Source organism: Petaurus breviceps, unplaced genomic scaffold (assembly GCF_028583685.1).
Source record: "Petaurus breviceps papuanus isolate PSGF00001 unplaced genomic scaffold, PetGlider_PUasm1.0 37, whole genome shotgun sequence".
NCBI classification, from domain to species: Eukaryota; Metazoa; Chordata; class Mammalia; order Diprotodontia; family Petauridae; genus Petaurus; species Petaurus breviceps.
Genome location: NW_027186296.1, coordinates 109,347,858 through 109,371,109, shown reverse-complemented (window position 1 = coordinate 109,371,109; position 23,252 = coordinate 109,347,858). Strand labels below are relative to the sequence as shown.

At 39.2% G+C, this 23,252-nt stretch overlaps 1 long non-coding RNA gene across 1 annotated transcript; it reads right to left on the bottom strand.

Annotated features, from left to right (window-relative positions):
* Window positions 1-10,016: 10,016 nt before the first annotated feature.
* LOC138168699 (uncharacterized) lies at window positions 10,017-17,009 on the bottom strand. Its single transcript, XR_011170191.1, has 3 exons — window positions 16,838-17,009; window positions 14,769-14,825; window positions 10,017-10,339 (listed from the first exon to the last, which is right to left on the bottom strand). It is a non-coding gene; the product is annotated as an uncharacterized lncRNA (long non-coding RNA).
* Window positions 17,010-23,252: the final 6,243 nt, after the last annotated feature.

The window sequence follows — 23,252 nt, the reverse complement described above, 5'->3', positions numbered from 1 at the left end:
TTGCAGAAAACATGGTAAGAAACACAACTAAGGCAGATCTTCCTAAGTACGTTTAAGGATGAAACTAGAGACAACAAACATATGAAAAACAGAAAATATCTGTCAAGATTTCTATAATTAGTCTTGCCATCAGCCAGTGGAGTTGCCACATTTGGGTCCTAGGATCATAGTTCCCCAGATGCATGAGGGAGGAGCAATCACACTAAATAAAACAAAGATGGATTAAGCAATTGAATTAGGTCAAGTATATACAGAGAAAATCCATGTTAGAAGCAGGGCAGTTTTGAGGGCATCAAGGAATCTATTTTCGAGATATGATAAAGAGAGGAAGTTATAAAATGCTTGGAAAACTCTCAGATATTATTAGCAACAAAAGCAATTGAGAAGACATCGATATCTACCAATGTAGATGCCTAATTTTCCCATTTATATGAATTTTGTGAGTCTAATGAATGTACAAGAAGTAAATAGGAAGACTTTCAAAAAATAATATGAAAACCACATCCTTATAGTCACACAATTGATTGAAAGATACAGAGAACCCAAAATCATTTTTTATTGCTTGTTAACCATAAAAAGCATTTGATTTTATAGAGCAAATTGTCATCTTAGAGGTTATTTTCTAGCAAGGTATCATCCTTACATATGTTACAATCATGCAAGATTCCTCAAAAGGAATAGCATTGTTTAATGCCCCTCACATTATTCACATCAAGGGAACAAGCAAAATAGAACAGGGAAGTTTCTTTTTCTCAAAGACTTTGCCAACTGTCATGGAGGATGTCCACAACAGAGTCCGAAATGAACATAGACGGCATCCTCCAGATACTTCTGTTTCCAGATGACATTGAGCTGATTGCGGTGTCAAAATATTGTAGAGTCTCCTAAATACAACTGGCAATTGCTCAAAAGAGTTTAATGTAATGTAAAGTTAAATGTACGAAAACTATCTTTTGTCCAGAATATACATAGTTGGAGGGGAAATTCATAGAGGAGATTCATCAGTACCTTTATCTTAGACAATTTACTGCAGATGTACGAGCTGCTCCCAGAATTGAATAAGAGGAAGCCAATGGTCTGGATTGCTTTGGGGAAATTAGGCAGCATTTTAACCAAACCTAGGCTTCTCCCTGAAACAAATACTGGGGAGGTAATGTGGCCTAGAGGAAAGCCTGATGAATTTGGAGTCAAAGGGTTAACAGTCCTTGCTGGGCATCTTGATAGGCAGCTGCATGGCACAGTGGAGAGAGCTGGGGCTAACGTCAGGATAGTTCAAATCTGAGCTCAGATAACATACCAGATTAGTGAGCCTGAGCAAGTCACTTAATCTTTGCCTCAGTGTTCTCATCTGCAATAGGGGGATAATAAAAGTGACTTCTTCTCAGTGGTTGTGAAGATCAAATAAGACAATATTTGTAAATCATTTTGAAAACCTTAAAATAACATACAAATGCTGGTTATTATTATTACTATAATTAGTATTATTATCACTTTGCTTCTCTGAGGTCTCTTCCAGCCCTAAAGCTATGATCCTATCACTTTTTGATATTAGTATTCTTCCAATTATTGTCCTTAGATTACCAGCCTATAAAGAATTGGTTGCAGGGAAAGGAGCATTGGGAACCAAGAGTGGGTATGAGATTGTCCATCCATTCACCCCCTGCCTCAGATAGTGACCAAGCCTTAGACCTGTATTCATCTGTCCAGGATTTTACTGTGTTTTCTTCTTGCTTGAATGACCTACCATTGTACTATGTATACTGTACTATACCTGAGGATAAGGTCAAGGAAGCACTGGAAATAGAATGGTGACCTCCATCTGAAATTTTCTGCACAGGGTGAATCAGTAATAATTTAAAGCAAGGCAGCACATACCTTTAAGGAAAGGAATGAAGACATATTGCAAGAGACGATTTGTCTATGAGAACGATTAGATTTAGATGAGTTAGACAACCCATTAATAGAGCAGATGCACTAGGTGGGCTCGAGGAGGAGGACGAAGAACATCTCTCCTTGGGAAAAGAAATTGAAAGGACCCTCACCAAACTGGGTCATTGGTCTTGATTTGCTGTTAAATAACAGCTTCAAAGGGTCTTCTGAAACTTATCAAAAGTAGTTTCTTCTTTTTAAAAAATCTTTTCAAATTTAATGTTTTATTTTTCCCAATTACATGTAAGAACTATTTTCAACATTCATTTTTGAAATTGAGTTCCAAATCATCTTTCTCCCTCCCCACTCCCCTCATTAAGAAGGCAAGCAATTTGATGTAGGTTATACATGTGTAAGCATGAGAAACATATTTCCATATTAGTCATGTTGTAAAAGAAAACATAGACCAAAATAAAAACCAAAGAAAAATAAGGAAAGTTTTAAAAAAAAGCACACTTTGATCTATATTCGGATTCCATCAGTTCTTTCACTGGGTTGGATGGCATTTTTCATAATAAGTCCTTTAGAGTTGTCTTGAATCATTGTATTGCTTAGAATAGCTAAGTCATTCACATCTGATTATCTTACAATATTGCTGTTACCATGTACAATGTTCTCCTAGTTCTACTCATTTCACTTTGCATCAGTTCATTTAAGTCTCTCCAGGTTTTTCTGAGAGTATTTAGCTTAATATTTCTTATATCACAATAATATTCCTTCACAATCATATACCAAAAATTGTTCAACTATTCCCCAATTGATGGGCATACCCTCAATTTCCAATTCTTTGCCACCAGAAAAGAGCTACTATATATATTTGGGCATTGTTTCAAATTGCTCTATATAATGGCTGAATCAGTTCACAACTCCACCAACAGTGCATTAGGGTCTCAATTTTCCCACATTCCCTCCAACATTTATCATTGTCCTTTTCTGTTCTATTAGGCAATCTAATAGGTGTGAGGTAGTACCTCAATATTGTTTAAGTTTGCATTTCTCCAATCAATAGCAATTTAGAGCATTTCTTTCATATCGCTATAGATAGCTTTGATTTCTTCATCTGAAAACTGACTTCATTTTTTTTTTATCATATGTCAATTAGGAAGTGGCTTTTATTTTTATAAATTTGACTCATTTCTCTATGTATTTGAGAGATGAGACCTTTATCAGAGAAACTTGTTTCAAAAATGTTTTCACAGTTATGATTGCTAACTGTATTTCCCCTTATCCTATTTCCCCCTTGTTTATTTTATTCTCTTTCCTTTCACCCTGTCCCTCCTCAAAAGTGTTTTGCTTCTGACTATTGCCTCCTTTCATCCACTCTCCTTTTTATGAGTAACCCCTTCTCTTATCTCTTTTCCCTCCTGCTTTCCTATAGGGTAAGATAGATTTCTATACCCAATTGAGTGTGTATGTTACTCCCTCTTTAAGCTAATTCTGATGAGAGGAAGGTTCAAGTGTTACCCCACCTCCCCTATCTTCTTCTCCACTGTCATAGTTCTTTCTTGAGTCTTTTATGTGAGATAATTTACCCCATTCTACCTTTCTCTTTCCTTTTCTCCCAGTGCATTCCTCTTTCTCATCCCTTAATTTTATTTTTAAAGATACCATCATATTCAACTCACACTTGTGCTCTCTGCCTATATACACTCCCTCTAACTGCCCTTATAATGAGAAAATTCTTATGAGTTACAAATATCTTCCCATGTAGGAATGTAAAAAGTTTAGCCTTATTAAGTTCCTTATGACTTCCCTCTCCCATTTACCTTTTTATACTTCTTTTTTTTTTTTTTTTAAGCAATCGGGGTTAAGTAACTTGCTCAAGGTTACACGGCCAGTTATTTCTGGATGTGGTGCTGAGTATCTGAGCCCAGATTTGATCCAGGTCATCCCAACACTGGAGCCAGTGCTCTTACTCGCTGAGCCACCTGGCTGCCCCTAAGCAATTGGGGTTAAGTAACTTGCTCAAGGTTACACAGCCAGGTGTTTCTGGGTGGGTGCTAAGTGTCTGAGCCCGGGATTCGATTTCCAGGTCTTCTCAACACTGGAGCCAGTGCTCTTACTTGCTGTGCTACCTGGCCGCCCCTTATACTTCTTTTAAGTCTTGTATTTGGAAACCAGATTTTCTATTCAACTCTGGTTTTTACATCAGAAATGCTTGAAAGTCCTCTATCTCACTGAATGTCTGTTTCCCCCCCCTAAAGGATTATATTCAGTTTTGCTGGGCAGGTAATTCTTCGTTGTAATCCTAGCTCTTTTGCTTTCTGGAATATAATATTCCATGCCCTCTAATCCTTTAACGTAAAAACTGCTAAATCTTGTATTATCCTGATGGTGACTCCGTGATACTTGAATTATTTCTTTCTAGCTGCTGTTTGTAATATTTTCTCCTTAATCTGGGAGCTCTGGAATTTGGCTCTAATGTGCCTGGGAGTTTTCATTTTGGAATCTCTTTCAGGAGGTAACTGGTAGATTCTTTAAATTTCTATTGTACTCTCTGCTTTTAGAATATTGAGCAGTTTTCCTTGATAATTTCTTGAAAGGTGATTCCTGGACTTTTTTTTAAGGCTTTCAGGAAGTCAAATGATTTTAAAATGATCTCTCATGTATCTGTTTTTCAGATCAATTGTTTTTCTAATAAGATATTTCACATTGTCTTCTATTTTCATTCTTTTGGTTTTGTTTTATTGTTTCTTGATGTCTCATAAAGTCATTAACTTCTATTTGCTTAATTCTAATTTTTAAGGAATTATTTTCTTCAGTGAATTTTCTTCCTTTTCCATTTGGCCAATTCCATTTTTTGAGGAGTTTTTTTCTTCAGCAAATTTTTGTGTATCTTTTTCCATTTGGCCAATTTTGCTTTTCAATACATTATTTTCCTCATGGGCTTTTTGTTCCTTTTATCATTTGGCCTAGTCTGTTTTTTAAGACATTCTTTTCTTTTTTCTTTTATTTATTCTTTATTTTTTGTGTCTTCTTTGCTAAGCTGACTCATTTTTCGTGATATGTTTGCATCACTCTCATTTCTTTTTCCAATTTTTCCTTTACCTCTCTTACTTGATTTTTAAAATCCTTTTTGAGCTCCTCCATGGCCTGAGACCAATTCATATTTTTCTTGGAGGCTTTGGATATAGGAATTTTTACTTTGCTATCTTCATCTGAGTAGGTGTTTTGACCTTCCTTGTCACCACAGTAACTAACTTTCTATGGTCAGAATTTTTTTTGGTTGTTTGCTCATTTTCCCAGTCTATTTCTTGACTTGTAACTCTTTGCAAAGTGGGGCTCTTCTTCCAGGATAGAGGACGCACTCTTCCAAGCTTCAGGAATTTGTACAACTCCTTTCAGAGATAATTCTAGGCACCTGTAAGTTTTCAGTTTTTCCAAAGTGGTATGATCTAAGGAGAGGTGTGTTTACTACTTTCCTGGCCTGTGCTCTGAAAACTACACATGCTCTTTTCTGCCCTGGCACTGCTCCACTGTGGCTACAAGCTCTGATGTGCTAGTGCTCCTCCTCACCCTGAGAGTGCCATCCAGGACTGTAACCCAGATCTGAGCACGGAGTAACAGAGTCCTGCCCCCAGTGCCAACAAAGAGACCTCTGTCACATCCTTCCTTACCATCTGTGGACTGAGAGCTCTGAAAGAAGCCACTGCAGTTACTGATTCAGTCACTCCCAAAGCCTGCTCCTGGTTTGGTGGGGGCTGGTCTACATGATGGCTTGACCTCCACTGGACTGAGTTCCACTCTCACCCTGGTGCGACAGACTTTTCCTGCCAAACTTTTAAGTTGTCTTGGGCTGGAAAATTACTTCACCCTGTCCTTTTGAGCAGGATTTGTTTTAGGACATTATTTAAAGGCATTTAAAGGGGTTTGAAAAAGAGCTCAGGTGAGTCCCTGCCTTCTCTCTACCATCTTGGCTCTGCCCCCTCTCTTCTTTTCAACACATTGAAAGTGCAATTCAGAATGGTATCCACAGGAATTAACTGCATTTTTAATTGGAGCAACATGTAACATTTTCCTTGTTTAAGTAAAACATGAACTATTTGCTATAGCCTTCCTTTTCTAAACCATGGTCGGAAATGCCTGCTTTTATTTGGAGGCAGAGATCATGAACAAGATCTTGTGATTCCTAGCACCCCCGCAATTACTCATTCTAATGAGGGAAAGGTGCTGGGGAGGAGCCCTCTATTTTGCTTCTCCTGTGAAGATCCCATGGCCCAGGATAGGGGGTTTGGTGGAGTAAATTTGGAGATCCTGATACTGGGAGTGAGATTCTCCCTTCCCCTTCTCACACTTCATGCCTTCCCCCTTCCCCCATCCCCAACAATAACGTCTCCCTAATAAGATCGTTGAGTCAGAGTGAAAGGACAAGATAAAGGACATGTTATCTGAGTGACCTCATTCCTTCCATTTCAGCTTCTGTAGTCTGAAAAAGAGTAGACCTGGTGGGGGGTGGGGTGGGGGGTATGGGATAGGGGTGGGTGGTCCAGAAGCAAAGAATGAAGCAGCTGTTGAAGACACGAATTTGTCAGATCATCCTGGAACTGATCTGGACTATGGGGAGATATCCATTTGAAGCTTGGAAAATCATGAACTACTACTACATTCCATTCTAGACCCTGGTGATCTGCAAAGCAAGCCTTGACCCTCTCCAGATTCTTTTATTCCCAAGAGAGGAAAGTCAAAGGTCTTCCTCTGTTCCTTTTAACAAGCCTTAGTGCATGAAAGATCTGAGATGGAAGTGGGCATGATGGGGAGAGATAGTGATGACCACCACAGCTTGGATGAAGGTAAGTCTTGCCTACTTTCCTTTTTATTTTGTTCTATCAATGGATGAATCAATCAACAATCATTTATTAAGTTCCTACTATATATCATATATATATATATATATATATATATATATATATATATATATATAGGTCTAGGTGCTAGAGATACAAAGATAAAAATGAAACAATTACTGTTCTTGAAGAACTTTCATTCCATTGGAGGAGAAAATATGTTCATATGAGTAAATACCAGATAAATAAAAGTGACTTTAGAGAGGAAAGGATCTACCTCAGGGTTGAAGCATGGGGAAGCAAGGAAAACTTCTATGTAACATAAAACTACTGTGATCACACACCCATGTATTGGAATCTTTATTGGTACAAAAAAGAGAAAAAAAATGAGTGAACTACTCCAATGAGGTTGGGGCAGAGCTAAAATATAATCATAATAAATTTGATATTTTATCAATATTCATAAAGAGACGTAGAGGAATGCCTCTAGCATGTTGGGTGGACCCTGTGTCCATTTATGGGAAGACATGGACAAGAGGTGTTAATCACATGCTGTACACAATAATCCCAAGTGTGGACTGAACCAGATTCAAATGTAATTGGAAAATATCTAACAAAATGAATAAAAATAAAATAAAACATTAATAAAGTTACATTTAAAGCTGTCGATATGTCACCCAAAGGGATCTTTATATATGATTTAATGACCTCAGTTTTATATTTGAGTTTGACACCACTGGCCTCATCTTAATATAACCACAGAAATTTCAATGTATCCAAGAACTGAGTGGAGGTGGCATGAGAGAGGAGCAAATTCTTTCCAGAACCAGAAAACCTCAGTTTTGGTCTCATTTCTATTGTTTATTGGCTATGTGTCTTTGGACAAGCCCCTTAACCTCTCTGAGTGTCAGTTTACTCATCTATAAAATGGAAATTATGCCCATTCACTGACCTCACTATTGGTAAGACATCTGAATGTGAAAGTGCTTTATAAACAACCAACCACAACAGGAAAGTAAATAGTTTTTGCCATTCAAAATGGCATCTCCAACATCATAGGGAAATATACCAGGTCTCTTTTAGATAGAAATAACCTCAAAGAAGGCCATTCAAAGTGAATATTCCCTTTCCTCCTCTCTTGATCTTGTTTCATTCAGATATCTTCCCTTACTATCTCCTCCTTCGGTGCTGTCTCTGTTGAACAATGGGTCTTGCTAATGTCAACCCTTCTCCAGGTATCATCTCCTCTAGCCCATCTGTAGTAGATTTATCACCATAATATTTCCACTCTCTAACTATCAAGGTTTCTTAATCCATTCCTTCTTTGCTTGCTGCCTACAGACACACCCATGTCTTCCCATCTTTAAAAAATTCTCACTTGATCCTACCATCTCCAGTAGCTACTGTTTTATATCCCTCCTCCCTTCCATGGTTAAACACCTAAAGAAAACCATCTACACTTAGTGTCTCCACTTCCTCTCCAGTCTTAGACCCTCCCTCTGCTTCTAACCTCATCAGTCAACTGAACAACCACCCTGTTATTTTTATCTCCATTTTACAGATGATGCAACTGAAGCATACAGAGGTTAAATCATTTACCCGGGATCACACAAACAGCAGGTGTCTGAGGTCATATTTGAACTCAGTTCTTCCTGACTCCGGGTCCAGCATTCTCTCCACTGTCCCACCTAGCTGCCTTACTTGTGTGCTCTTATATAGTTCTCCCTTCTCTCCTGTGTCCCATTCCTCTCTGGCCTTCTGACACAGGACTGAATTCCCATCAATTCCCAGTATTCTTTGTTGTTTATTTATTTTTACTCATTAAAGTACTTCGTCTGGTATTTTCTGGAACACTCCATTCCTCCATAAGCTAGAAAGCAGAGAATCTTCTCCCAAGCTCTTTCACCTTCTCTTTTAGTAAGGAGACAGACAATCAGTACTTTGTGCAAACATAACTATTACTTCTTTTATTGATATCCTTTGAGGCTGCATTATGTTGTAGAAATAATGTTGGGTTTTTTTTAAGGCTTTGATAGCCAAGTGGAAACTCTTTTTTTCTCCTCAGAATTTATTTATTTATTTATTTTTAGTTTTCAACATTCACTTCCGTGAGATTTTGAGCTCCAAATTTTCTCCCCATCTCTCTCCTACTCCCCACCCCAAGATGGCAAGCATACTGATTACTCCTTCCCCCAGTCTGCCCTCTCAATATCCCCCTTATCCCTCCCCTTACCCCCCTCTCCCTTACTTTCTTGTGGGCAAGATAGATTTCTATACCCCATTGCCTGTATACAAGTGGAAATTCTTGCAAATCTTTCCAAACTGGAAAGACTTTGAGTATGAGCCTGAAGACAAATTGCATATCTGTCATCTGGCTCATTTTGCAGAGGTTCATCACCAGTTTGTTAATGGAGTGAATTTTTTTGGCCATAGCAACCTTGAAAGGTCACATACCAAATTGTAGAAGATTCCCAAAGTGCAGTGGGGGGACTAGTCCCAACATTGATGAGATCATCACTTCTTGCAGTCTTTGAGCTTGTTTGGATCACTGAGCTAGGTGAAGTTTGGGGGAGGGAAGCAGATGGGAATGAGGTCTGAACCTGGGATTTCCTCAGGGTAGGGACACACTCAGGGAAGCACCTTCCTTGTGTCCTCAGCACTTAGCACTGTGCCTGGTACAGAGTAAACACTTAATAAAGGCTTGTTGACTGACAATACCAGCGACTGTTCTCCAACTTCCAGTCTTAGGCGGTTGTTTGGGGCACTAATACTAACACTAACCTGTGGTCAGACAGCCAGTATGGAGAAATAATGAGACTCAAACCCAGGCCTTCCTGACTCTGAGGTTGACCCTTTATCCACCATACCTAACTTCCTCTTCAAAAGTGCCACCAAATTCTGAACAGCTGGAGCTCTCTCCTGGGATTTTCTTAGTAACAGAGAAATTCCAAAGGGCTTTTTAATTGCTGAAGGTATTTATACATAAACTATATTTGCAGAGAACTTATTCTGAATTACATATTTACATTTTTTTTCCTGTGTAAGATATTCACTTTGCAAACAAAAATTTCCACAGATACCAAATTCCTGCCTAAGAACTAATTTTCTGTGTAAACATTTCTTTTCTTTACAAATACATCTTGTTTGTGAGGTCAAATGTTTTTTTTTTACTCTCTACCCCCAGTCTCCCATTCCTCTTCTTTCCATGTGGATGTTGCCTTTGTGGCTGAATCACATGCTAACTACTTGGAATCTTACTGTATGTCAGCATTCCCACTGGCCCACAGGGGTTTTTATCCCTAGGGAGTCTGCAGCATTAAAAAAAAAACTATCTGGAAATTTTTATATTCTTGGTTATAAATATCCTAAAGCCTTCATTCCTAACTCATGGCTCCCAAATTCCTTTTCAATTATATACTTGGGGAGCAAATGACTGCATCATTTACCCTCTTCATCCTACTCCCCAGCAAAGTCCTTGCCAAAATTCTCCATATTTCCTATCACATCTGCTATTAACTCACTGTGCGTGACCAATCCACATTACATCTTTGATTTATTCCAAATACTTCTTTGAAGGAGCTTCAAGATGGTGTAGTAGATAGAGTGCTGGGCTGGAGTCAGGGTGACTGTGAGGAGAAAATGAGATAGTATTTGTAAGGCATTTTGCAAACCTTAAAGTGCTATATAAATGCTAATTACTTAATTACTACTACTTGTTACTGCTATTACTACTACTACTGCTGCTACTATTATACTACTAGATTACTGCTACTTCTGCTGCTGCTGTTACTAATACACTACTATTATTACTGTTACTACTGCTTCTATTAAATGCTTAATTGCTGTTGTTTGCTTGTTCGTGTGAAAGTCATAGAGAAAAATACAACCCGTAATAGATGTGTAATGGGGGGAAGGGGAGAATTAAGCAGGGTACTCCTGATAATTGATTTCCCACCTGCCAACTGATAGTAATCATTGAAGATGGTGGGGAGAGGTATGAAAGACAAGGAAGTATTTAGGTTTTAAAGAAAATGTAAAGGAGGGATTACTTGTGATTATTTTTTATAAGGTATGAAAAAGTTCCTCAGGTCAGAACTGGAATTAGAGGGCAGATAGTTATTATCTTGCAAAGGATGGGCCCTGTCTTGGCAGCCCTTTAAAAACTGAGACACAGTCTCAAAAGAGTGTAGCAGAAGAAAAAAAGGGCCAGTTAATGGAAGGACCCAGCCGTCAAGAAGGAAATCCTCTCAAGATTGACCCCACAGTGAAAATTCCCTCCAAGCTCTGTTCGTAGCTGCTTTCCAAGGGAACAGTTGACTCATGTGCTACCATCTATCTATGCCCAGGGGTCCCTATCTCTGAGGAGGAAGAGGATTCAGAGAGACCCCAGGATTCCATTATCTCACTTCCTGATGAGGTTCATATCAAACTGCAGCCTAGGCCACCCACAATTGGTTCTCCAAAATAGGACAGAATGCCCTGGGGCTCAGGAGGAGACAACACTGACTGTACTGTACATGGCTATAGAGCCATGAGGAACTTGAGGTTTTCACTGGAAATCTCCATTGAATTTCTGATGTTGAAATTTAAGATGCTTCTGTAAAATAACAGATAATATTGTAGGAATCCCACAAGAGGATGAATGTAGGTGGTTTCACAGGGTAATACTAACAAACAGAGACAATCAGGACAGAGGGAGAGAGGAGGGAGAGAGGGGGAATTGAGGAAGGGAGAGGGAAAGAGAGAAGAAGAAGGAGGAGGAAGAGAGAATGAGGAGGAAGAGAAGAAGAAGAAAAAGAAGAAGGAGGAGGAGGGAGAGTGGAGAACAGGTACAGAGAGGGGGAAGAGAGAGATAAAGAGAGAGACAGGAGGGAAGGAGAGAGGCTTTAATATATGGATTTGAAATTCTTTGTCATAGAGATCACAAGCAAAATTTTGCCTGCTTTAGGAGGAGTGGCCAACTGGGTGCATTGCTATTCCCACTAGTAGTAGGTCTAGCTTAAATTTCAGTTGACATTTATATAATACTGTTAAGATTATAAAGCATTTTACAGGTGTTATTTTGTTTTCCTGATTCCCCCAGGTGTTAATACTCTTTCTCTACTGAAATTTATTTGTATTACTTTGAATATATTTTGTGTTCACTTATTTGCATATATAGAGGAGGTGCCTAGTTGGCAGAATGGTTAAGAAAGTTGGACTTGAGAATCAGGAGACCTGAATTTAAATCCTGCTTCAGACACTTACTAGTTGTGTGACCCGTGTTAAGTAACTTAACTTTTCTCAGTGTGTTTCCTTATCTGTAAAATGGGCATAATAATAGCACTTACCATACAGGGCTATTGTGAGGATCATGCTACATAAATGCTAGCTTTTATCATCATATTGCATTCCCCAGGAGAACAAAAGTTCCTTGAGAGAAAGTCTTATTTTGTTTTTGTATCCCCACAGGGCCTACCCCCATGGTGTTTTGCACATAAAAAGTCCGTCCTTCCTTAGTAAACATTTGTTTAATTGAATTTGGTGTGGCAAGCACAGGTATTTGAAATTGCTCGCTTTTCTTCATTTCCAGTAGGGAAGAGAAGGAAGAAACACAGGAGATCACTGAATGCCAGAATTACAAGAAACCATCGAAGTCAACTCGTCCATCCTATACCTGAAGCTGGAATTGTCTCTGTAGCATACAGTGTAACTTCCCACCCTGGAAAGTTAATGAATTTCTGGCATTTGAGTTTTAAGTTTGGAGAACTATTTTCATGCTGCAACACCACCATCTTGTGGACTCTTAGGATACCGTGTTCAGTCTGTAAATTAAATTGCCCGAATCTATCCAGTGCCTGTGATTTCACAATCAAGAGAAAGGAAAATTGGAGAGCATTTCTTACTTTACAGAGAAGGAAATTGGAATCTAGAGAGTTAAAGTGTTTGTCTAAGGTTACATGGATGTTAACTGAGCTTGGATGTGAACCCAGGTCCTGTCTAAGTACAGTTATAAATTTAATTAAGGGTGTAGAGTTCAAGAATTTTAGCTCTGGAATGAATTTCCCAAACCATCTAGTCTAAGGCTTCTTAACCTGAGTTCTACATACCCTTAAGGAATCTGTGGATGGATTTTCAAGGAGTCTGTGAACTTGGGTGAGAAAAATGTAGACTAGATAGATCTTTTTTTTAGCCTTTCCTTCAATCATTTAAAAGCATTCTTCTGAGAAGGGGTCCTTGACCAGGTTTGTGACACAAGAAAAAAGTAAGAAACCCCCTCCTCCTCCCATCTAGCTCAGCTTCCTTACTATGTCCCTGACAACTAGTCATTCAGCTACTTGCGAATATTCTAGGGGAAGGGACCCACCACTTTCTGATTCAGATCATTTCACTTTTGGATAGTTGTAATTGCTAGGAATTTTGTAAGGAACCAAAATCAACCTCTTTTGCAAGTGCCATCCATTGATTCTAGTTCTGTCCTCTGAGGCAATAACTTCTCTATCCAACATCCGAAGGGATGCTTGAACACAGCCATTGTATCCCCCCCAAGTCTTTTCCAGGATAAATATCTCTTGTTTCTTCTATCAGGCTTTGTATGCCATGGTCTCCAGTTCTTTCACCATCTTGGTTACTTTCCTCTGGATTCCTCCAGCTTCCCAATATCCTTCCTAAAATGTGATACCCCAAACTGAAATAGAGTATTCAGATATGGCCTGATCAGAATAGAGTATAAGGGAACTATCACCTCCCTAAATGGGGCCCAATATAGCATTAACTTTTTTGGCTACCATGTCACACTGATGACTTATATTGAGCTTGCATTATGTTAAACCCTATAGATCTTCTCAAAGGAATTGTTGTTTACTCATGCCTCCCATACCTTGTATTTCTTTTTTTTTTTTTTTTTGAGGGAGGAAGGTAGGGCAATTGGGGTTAAGTGACTTGCCCAAGGTCACAGGGCTAGTGTGTGTGTGTGTGTGTGTGTTAAGTGTCTGGGGCCAGATCTGAACTCAGGTCCTCCTGATTCCGGGACCAGCACTCTACTCACTGCACCACCTAGCCGCCCCTCAACCTTGTATTTCTAATGTTGATTTTTTGAACCTAAGAATTTTTCCTCATTAAGTATCATCTTATTTATCCCATCATTCTAACTCTTTATGGACTCTGGTTCATCATACAATATGTGAGTAATCCTATCTACACATCACTGGCAAATTTGAAAAGCTTGCCTTCTGTGTCTTTATCCATTGATAAAAATATTTAAAAGCATAGGGCCAAGGACAGATGCCTGGGGCACTCTACTAGACACTTTCCTCCCAGGTTACATCAAACTCTTAACAACTACTGCTTGGGTCCAGTCAAAGAGGCAGTTTGGAATTCACTTAACTGTATCATCATCTAGCCCACGTTTCTCCATTTTATCGACAAAGCTAGCCTAAGGGATTTTGAAAAGACTTTGCTGAAATCATAGTATATCTGTACCATTCCCCTGACCTTCCTGCTTAGTTACCCTCTCAAAAAAGAAAATGAAGTTAACTTGGCATTCCTTGTTCTTGATGGAGTTTTGAATGGTCACTGCTTCCTTTCTTAAGTGTTCATAAACCATCATAAACCAGTTAGAATCTTGCGAAGAATAGAAGTCCAACTCACAGGCCTCAATTTTTCTAGGCTGAACCTCTTCTCTATTTTGAAAAGTGCAATTTTTGCCTTTTTCTAAGACTTGTGCCTTTATGATTCTGTAAGATCTATTTTTAAAAAATCACTGACAATAACATCTTTCAGTAACCTAGAGTATTGTTTGTTTAAGGCTAGTAACTTGAACTCCTTGAGAGTGTTCTCTTAGCATCTTTTTTTGGAGCTATTTTAATGGATAAATAGGACTCTTCAAGAAGAAGTTCCCTGTACTAATGCAGACAGCACCTGTTTTGTACCTTTATAGACTTAAGGAGTTACATACATCACTGAGAAGTTGTGACTTCTTTATGGTCACAGAACCAGAATGTGTCAGCCTTGAACCCAAGGCTTCTGGACTCTCAGTCCATTACGTGACAGCTGTGTTCTTTAGTATCTCCTTACTTATCTTTAATTTCAGCCTCCTGTTAATCATTTTTCTTCCCAAGGTCAAAGATCATTCTGCATGGAAGGAAAAACAGAAACAAATAAGAGTTGAGTAGTTCATTCTTCAGTCATTCAATATTATCATCCCCTCTGCCAAAATAAGTGATCTTTTTCTTCTCAAATTCTTCTCTTGCTCCACAAAATAGCTTTGAAAAAACCCCAAAACCTTTTTTTATTGTCCTTAGCACTCATCCCTGACCTTGATTCATCCTGGGCTGTAGTGACCCTGATAGTTTTTTTTTTCAGGAGAATGTTACTTGTGCATATTCATCATCAGTTACCTGCCCCTGCTTCTATATCTCTGTCTTGTAAATTGGAATGGTCAGAGGACTTCCCTAAGCAGCCTTTTTAGGTCATTCATTTCCCCATCAGGCTAATTTATGTTTGTGTGGTAACAATTTCATTTTTGAGAACTTCTGATTTCTCTTAAGAGACTTTTCTTAGTGTCTTATTATTTCCTAATATATTTACTCAGAATATTAGTCTATTGGAAAATATCTATGCCCATATTATTCAAACCCATATTATTAAAACATGTGTACAAAGTGATTTGAAAGAAAGAATGCAGTCCCCAGTAGAAGAAGGTTGTCTCTGGTATTTTACAGAAGCCAGGTTAGCAAACAGCTTTTGTACAGTATTAATGCTAACTTTTTAGTTAAGTGAAAGGAGATGGAAGCCAAAAATTCCCAATGATATTATTAGAGAATGTTTTCCAGAGAAGAGGAGAAAGAACTCTTATTGTGCTTTGCTCTTGTCAGACGGTATCTGGAGAATTGTTAAGTTCTGGGTACATATTTTGGAAGGACATTGTTAAACACCCTTAAGGGTATGTAGAGTAGTGGCCTCTAAGCTTTTTGATTGCATGTTACTGTCAATAAAAATGAATTTAGAGCATGCACCCCTAATCTGTGTCTGTTTAATTATTCATATATTTAAATAATTATGTGCATTATAAAGCATAACAAATTGACATGGAAAAGAATGAGACAAAGATGAAGAGATGCTTGATTCTAGAGTCAATAGGGAGCCACTGGCATTTTTTGAGTTGTTTGTTTTGTCCATTATTTTTGAAGAGAACTAGTGATATCACAGGGTGACGTCTTGACTTGAATTGGATTTAAGTGAGGCAGAACTGGGCAAAGTTACCAGCCTCACTTTCTCTTCTAGAATAATCCAAGTTCAGTGGTAACACAAAAGTCAGGATGACCAGTGATGACCTGGGATGGAGTGGATGACCTTGGTGTCTTTGATATCTGACCAAACTCTAAGTGCCCCACAATGCTTACTTCAGCCACCTTCATAGCTATTGGAACAAATTGTTCTCATCTATCCACGCTTGGAGTAGACATGCCTCTAATTCACCAATGGCTTCGAGGCCTGTTGGCTACCCTCAACCAGGTTTAGCCTGTCTGCCAAGACGGTTTTACCAGCATGTGGCCACTGCTTCTTAGAGTCACAGATGAGAGATGGGTAACAGGTGGGCTCCAAAGGTGAGCTGAGTAGGGGAGTGAATAGTGACCCATGCTTTAGGAAGTTGCCTTGGCAGCTGTGTGGAAGAAAGTTGAAGAGAGGATAGACTTGAGGCTGGAGGATCATTTCAGAGCCTATTGCAATAATCTGGGTGAGAGATGATGAGGGACTGAGTTTTGGTGACAACTGTCTGGAGAGAGGGTAGATGTGTGAAACATTGTGGAGGCTGACGTGATGCCTTGATAGCATTCTGAAGCACATAGTGAACTCCTGACTCCAATCCTAGCACTTCAATATAATCTTTGCCATGCTTTAAGTAGTTGGAATTAATGCAGAGTGACTGCTTCCTCCTACTTACTATGCCTTCCATTTAGGTTGTGGAATGGTGCCTAATAGTAGACTTGTTCACAATACCTGTGAGCATAACTGATCATGATCAAAATCTGGCTCTAAACAATCATTTATTTCTCCTTACTTCTTTTATTAGACACAGACACGGACAGACAGACAGCCACACACACATTTTTTGTCTTTATGTATTAAAAAGTTTTCATTACCTTGAACTGGTGGCCTCAGTTTCTTCATCTATTTCTGACCATCTCTGGCTCCCTGTGGCCCCTGGGCTTAAGATTCCACAGAAGGAAAACAGAAAACAATCAAATCTTTTGCTGAACAACTTATCCACTGGAGTAGAAGTGAGAGCCACTATGTTTTCAAGCAATACTGGAGAGCCTCTGCTTCCCCGGCTTGTTCCCAGAACTGTTTCTCTGTTCTTTCGTACTCAGGAAAGCATCTAGATGGTAGCAAGCTTTCTTCACATCCTGTAAAAGACCCTAAGCAAAACAAAAACAAATCCTTGTTCCCTTCTTCCTAACATCTCTATTTCTTTTGAGGGCACCAACATCCTTCCAGTTACCCAGGTTTGCAACCCTGGAATGACCCTTCACTCTTTCCTCTTCCCCACCACTCACACCAAATCAATTGATAGAATTGCCACAATTGTTGTGACAATAGTTCTATTGCCACAACATCTCTTGTACTTGGTCCCTTTTTCTTCAGTCACACAGTCATCTCTCTCTCACCTGGACTATTCCAATAGCCCCATTATTATTATTATTCCAAATAGGTCCCTTGGCCTCCATTCTCTCCCCTCACTAACCTATCTCCTATAAAGCTGTCAAAGTGACATTCTTGGAGCACAGGTCTAGTCATGTCATTCCCCTGCTTGAGAACCTCCCCTTGCTTCTGGGATAAAATGCAAATTCCTCTGGTTTTTAAAGCCCAACACAATTGAGCTCTAGTCTCCTTTTCCAGGTTTGCTGAACAAACTCCTCCTTCGCAAACTCTGCCTTTGAGCCTTCTATCCTGCTTTTTGCTCCTTGTTTAGGACATCCCATGTCTCTGCTCAGTCTGTCCCAGGACCTTAAGTACACGCCCTTCTCCTCTTCTCTTCTCCTCCCCTTATAATGTCTAGCTTCCCTTGAAATTCAGCTCAAGTGCCCCTTGCTACAGGAAGCCTGTTTTGGTGCCACCAGTTGCTAGTGTCTTCCTTCCCTCTAGAAATTACTTGGTGTATTTTTTTGTATATATTTTTTCTTCCATTGTTTCCTTTGTACATTTAGCACCTTGCCCAGTACCTGGTACATTATGGTGGTATGAGTAAGCTTAATAAATTGGATTGAATTGAATCAGAGGAAAGAAGTTCTCTCTGAATGGAATTTCTTAGAGAAGCCAAGGTCAACAGACCTCACGTTTGGTTGTTTTTTTTTAAGTTATAAATAGTGAGCACAAACAATTCTCTCCCTGTACACTATTAGTGAGCCAAGATCCATAGATCATTGAATGTCAGAGCTGGATGGGACCCCAGAGATCATTTGCTCCAAACTGTTACTTGAAAAGAAACGCTCTGCACAATATCTTTTTTTTTTTTTAAAGCAATCAGCGTTAAGTAACTTGCTCAAGGATACACAGGCAGTTATTTCTGGGTGTGGTGCTGAGTATCTGAGCCCAGATTTGATCCCCAGGTCATCCCGACACTGGAGCCAGTGCTCTTACTCGCTGTACTACCTGGCCACCCCCAAGCAACTGGGGTTAAGTAACTTGCTCAAGGTTACATGGCCAGGTGTTTCTGGGTGGGTGCTAAGTGTCCGAGCCCGGGATTCGATCCCCAGGTCATCCCAACACTGGAGCCGGTGCTCTTACTCGCTGTGCTACCTGGCCGTCCCAAAAGGCCTTAATTTTTAAAAAAATTTCATGTGTTTGATGTGTTCATGCTTTGGCTTTATTATGAAAATAAGCAGGCCCCCATTTGTAGGCAGGATATATTCTGAAAGTTCTTTTATAACATAGTTATAACCTCACAACAGTGAGGTTGCACAGTGTATGGGGCACTAGACTTGGAATTGGAAAGATCTGAGTTTGGATTCTGCCTCAGATACCTCCTAGCTGTGTGAATCTAGTCAAGCCACACAGATGTGACCCTGGGCAAGTTACAGAGGAGGAAACTGAGGCTGAGAGAGATTTGTTTCTTTCTCTGTATAATAGAGATAATAAGTAGCACTTCCCTCCCAGGGTTGTTGAGAGGATCAGCTTTACTCACTAACCTTAGAGCACTAGATAAACGCTAGCTGTTATTAATCATTGTGAAGTGTGTTGCATTAGAAACAGCACTGATTTACAGTCAGAGGACATAGATTAATATCCTGATATTGTCACTTACTCATCTTGGGCAGGTCAAATCTCCTCATCTATGAAATAAGGCGGCTGGACAAAGAGTTCTTCAAGGGCCCATTGGACTCATCATTGATTACACGAACTTGGGATACAATATTCCATAGAAATGCTATTTTTAATAGTGGCTTCAGATCCCAAGGTTGGTTCCACAAAACTTGTGACCACTCTTGATAACAACAACGGCCATTTTTATAATGCCGAAAGGTCTGTGGCAGGCTTTCTTTATGCCATCTTATCTGATCCTCCCAGCTCTTGGAAGGTGTCTGCTCTAGTTACACTTATGTCCCTTTTTACAAGTGAAAAACCAGCATTGAAAAAGGAGAAGTGGTCCCAGGCTCGCCCAGCTAGGAAGTGTCTGGAGTAGAGTTAGAATCATCCACACTCTGGGTTAAATATACTTCTGTGACCCAGCTTAGTAACCAACCTAATGACCATATGGAGCATTATTTCTGTGGGAAAATGAAATCCACAGGAATCAGGACAGGGAATGCAGTGACACCCCAGTCACCTGACTGTCACCCTCAGCCCATGAAAAACAATTTAACAACAAAAAGAGTAATGATGCACATCAATGTAGCCCATTTAGGTTTTCCAAATGTTTTATACAGCTTGTCTTTGTCAAGCCTCACAATCCTGTAAAGTTCATACTATTTTTAACCCCATTATTCTTATAATGGATCTGAGGCTGTTAAAATGGTTAAATTGTATTATTATAATTATTTATTTATCATTTCTGGGATTCAGTTCCTTCTCTATTAAGTGAGGGTATCAGACTAGTTAATTTCTAAAGTTCCTTCCAACTCAAAATCCCATGAACAGTTCTAGGAGACTCCTTTTTTTCTTCCACATTGTCTGTAAAGGTTACCTTTTTTAGGGTTACATTATGTTATTAAATAGACAAACCCAAACAAGTTGTACTTTTGTCTAAAGTTGTGATTTAGAATGGAGTTCTTAATTTTTGGGGGGTCATGGATTCATGATAGTCTGGTAAAACTTCCTTCTTAGAATAATGTTTTTAAATGCATAAATAAATGCATAAAATGCAAAATGCATAAAATAAAATACAAAGAATTACAAAGGGAAACCAATTATTTTTATATTCAGTTATCAAAAATTTTCTTAAAAAGTTCATGTACCCGATCTGGTCCAATCTCTTTATTTTGCAGATAAGGAAATTAAACCCAGAGAGGTGAATAATTTGTCCGAGGGCATGCAGGTAGCAAGGAACAGAATCAGTATTTGACCCCAGGTCTTCTGGCTACAAAGTCAAAGCTTTCTCCACTACATTTCAAGATTTCTTCATGAGCTGAAACTACCATGGCCAGAACTAACATATTGTGACTGGAGTTTTGCCTTAGGGTGCCAAAGTTTAGAGAATAATGATGGTGCTTTGATTATTTCACAACTGAAATTAGCACCTGGTTAGCATGAATACTTAGCCAAGTGGACACAGGCAAGGTGAACTCAGGCTGACACCTACCTATTCTGTCCTCCTGGGATGGCCTCTTTGCCACTTAGTGTACCAGAACCTTACTTTAAATTTTACCCTTTAGGATGTTGTCTTTCCTGTTCCCCACCCCACCCCCTGCCTCCCCTTACCTAAACTGAACTTGTCTTGAACCCCCGCCTCAACCCTCAAGCATGTAGTGCTTGCCCCAAGGGATAAGAATTGCTTTTATCAGATCCAGTTAGTAGAATACCTGACCTTCGAATGTTAAAAATGTTAGATATCTTGAATAACTTTACAAAGAAGGGAAGAGAAAAACATCTTACCAGGGGTTCTTAATATGGGGTTTGCGAACCTATCTCTTAAAATATTTTGAAAACTATATTTCAAAATAATTGGTTTCCTTATTTTAAGCATTTGAAAACATTCTCAGAATGGGTTGATAGTAGTGCTTCCAGAATACAAAAAGAGCCTATGACGGCTGCAAGGTTAAGTACCACTGTCTCAATCAACTAGCATTTATGGACCACCTACTATGTGTCATGCACAGTGCTATGCACTAGAGACACTGTGCTAAGATCGGGACTAAGGAGAGAGTAATGTAATCAATTCCCCCCTCCCCAGGCTAATTATTGAAAATTAGTGTATGAGTGACATACATCCTAAAATAGTTTCAGGGCGTTTGAAATAAAGATTCTAATTTTTGATTGTGTGGACAGGATCATTTAAAGGAGTAAACTGGCTGGGAAAATAAAAATTCTCTTCAGGCATTGCTCTTCAGAGTTCTTTAAGGTCCAATCAATCAACATTTATTAAGCTCCTACTATGTGCCTGGTATATAGATAGAGAGAGGAACACAGATATTCATATGAAGCTGGTATCCTTGCTTCCCAAATATCCAAATTTGCCTTTCCTCCTTTACATGATACGTTAAGACCAACTTCTCAGTTTTGCTTTAAAATGTCAAAGAACTGTGATTTCATCAGCTTGGATAATCCCTCCACTGAAGTAGACTACAACCCCAGCCAAGACTTTGTGAGCTTCTGTGGAAGAACAACTCTCCATCTGACAGGCACCTTGGTGATGAAACTCCTAAATTAGCCAGGACAGTCAGTCCTCAACCTGCGATTTGTTATCTGACTCCTACTGAAAGCCTTTTCAGCATAATAGGACCTGCCAGAACCTGGGACAGCCTTCCAGAACCCAAGGTAACCACTGTGCCACTTGGAGACACCTGAGGAGGATTTTTAAGTGATTCTTTTTTTTTAAAAAGCTTTTCTTTTAAAAAAATTAAAATCTTTTTCAGTGTTATGAAAAAGAGCATAATATGTGTTAAACACCCACTGTATACATTTTACTGGTTTGGTACAATGATCAAATTAAGCTTAAGGAAGAGAAATTTCCCAGGATCAATGACAAACACTGGCCAGGTGACCCTGGGAATACAACTTGACTCTTGGTGCCCCCAAGCATTGGGTAGAGGGAATTTTCTTACTGGGTACACCCTACACAGAGGAAATCCCAGGTCTGAGAACAGATTTCATATGTCCTCTCAGTGAGGAACTTCATTTAGCAATGCAGATTAGTTTTAGAGAGCTGCCTGGAGCATTTAGATGCCCAGTTTCTTGTCCAGAGTCACACAGCCATATGTGTCTAAGGCAGAACTGGAACCGAGGTCTTCCTGATGCTTAGGACAATATACTCACACATACATACATATATGCATGCTCATGTGTGTATAAACATACATACACATGTGGTATAGCTATACATAGACATAATCCACACATATGTGTATATATGGAGAGAAAGAGAGAGAGAGAGAGACAGAGAGAGAGACAGAGAGAGACAGAGAGAGAGACAGAGACAGAGAGAGAGAGGAGTATATGTAGATCCCTCACTTTCCTTTATTCACTCAGATACCCTCAAATATGGTGGTGGCAAGGAATTCAAAGAACATCCTTTGGTTAGGAATCCTTATATGTGTGGTGCTGTTGAGACCACTTTCACCTACATTAGCTTATCTTATCACAATAAGCCTGTGAAACCTGAGACTCAGGTTAAGTGATGAGCTCAAAGGTTATCTGAGGCAGAGGAGTGTAGGAACAAGATATTTATTTATTGCTTTTTGGAGGGTAGTTGGGGTTAAGTGACTTGCCCAAGGTCACATGGCCAGTTTTTGTGTTAAGTATCTGAGGCTGGATTTGAACTCAGGTACTCCTGACTCCAGGGTCAGTGCTCTATTCACTGCAGCACCTAGCCACCCCAGGAACAAGATTTAAAACCCATGTTTTCTGGCTCCTAGAGGACTGACCTCAGACCCAATTTAAATTAAAGAAATTTGTCACAAAATATAATGTTTTATAAGTATAATCTGTGGACATTTTGTGGCCATTGCAGCTAAAATATATTCAGTGATATTTATATTTATATGTATTTATATCCTAAATATTTATTTATAAACATATATATGTAAAAATACTTGCTAGCCTGAAAAAATACAAACATATTTTGTATGTGCTCTTATAAAATGAGACAGCCTGCTCAGTATATCAAAACAGTCAACTATTGAGTAAATGCTTTCTCTATGCCCAGTACTGTGTGGGAACCTAGGTATAAAACATGGTCCCTGACTACAAGAGGCTAACATTCTAATTAGAGAGAAAGTAATAATAGCTAGCATTGTTGCTGTGGTTTGCCCTTCATTCTCAAGGAGGACCAGAATATCAGGGAAGTGATACCATGACATGCAAGTGAATTGGATTTAAGTGAGGCAGCCTCACTGTCTCTTC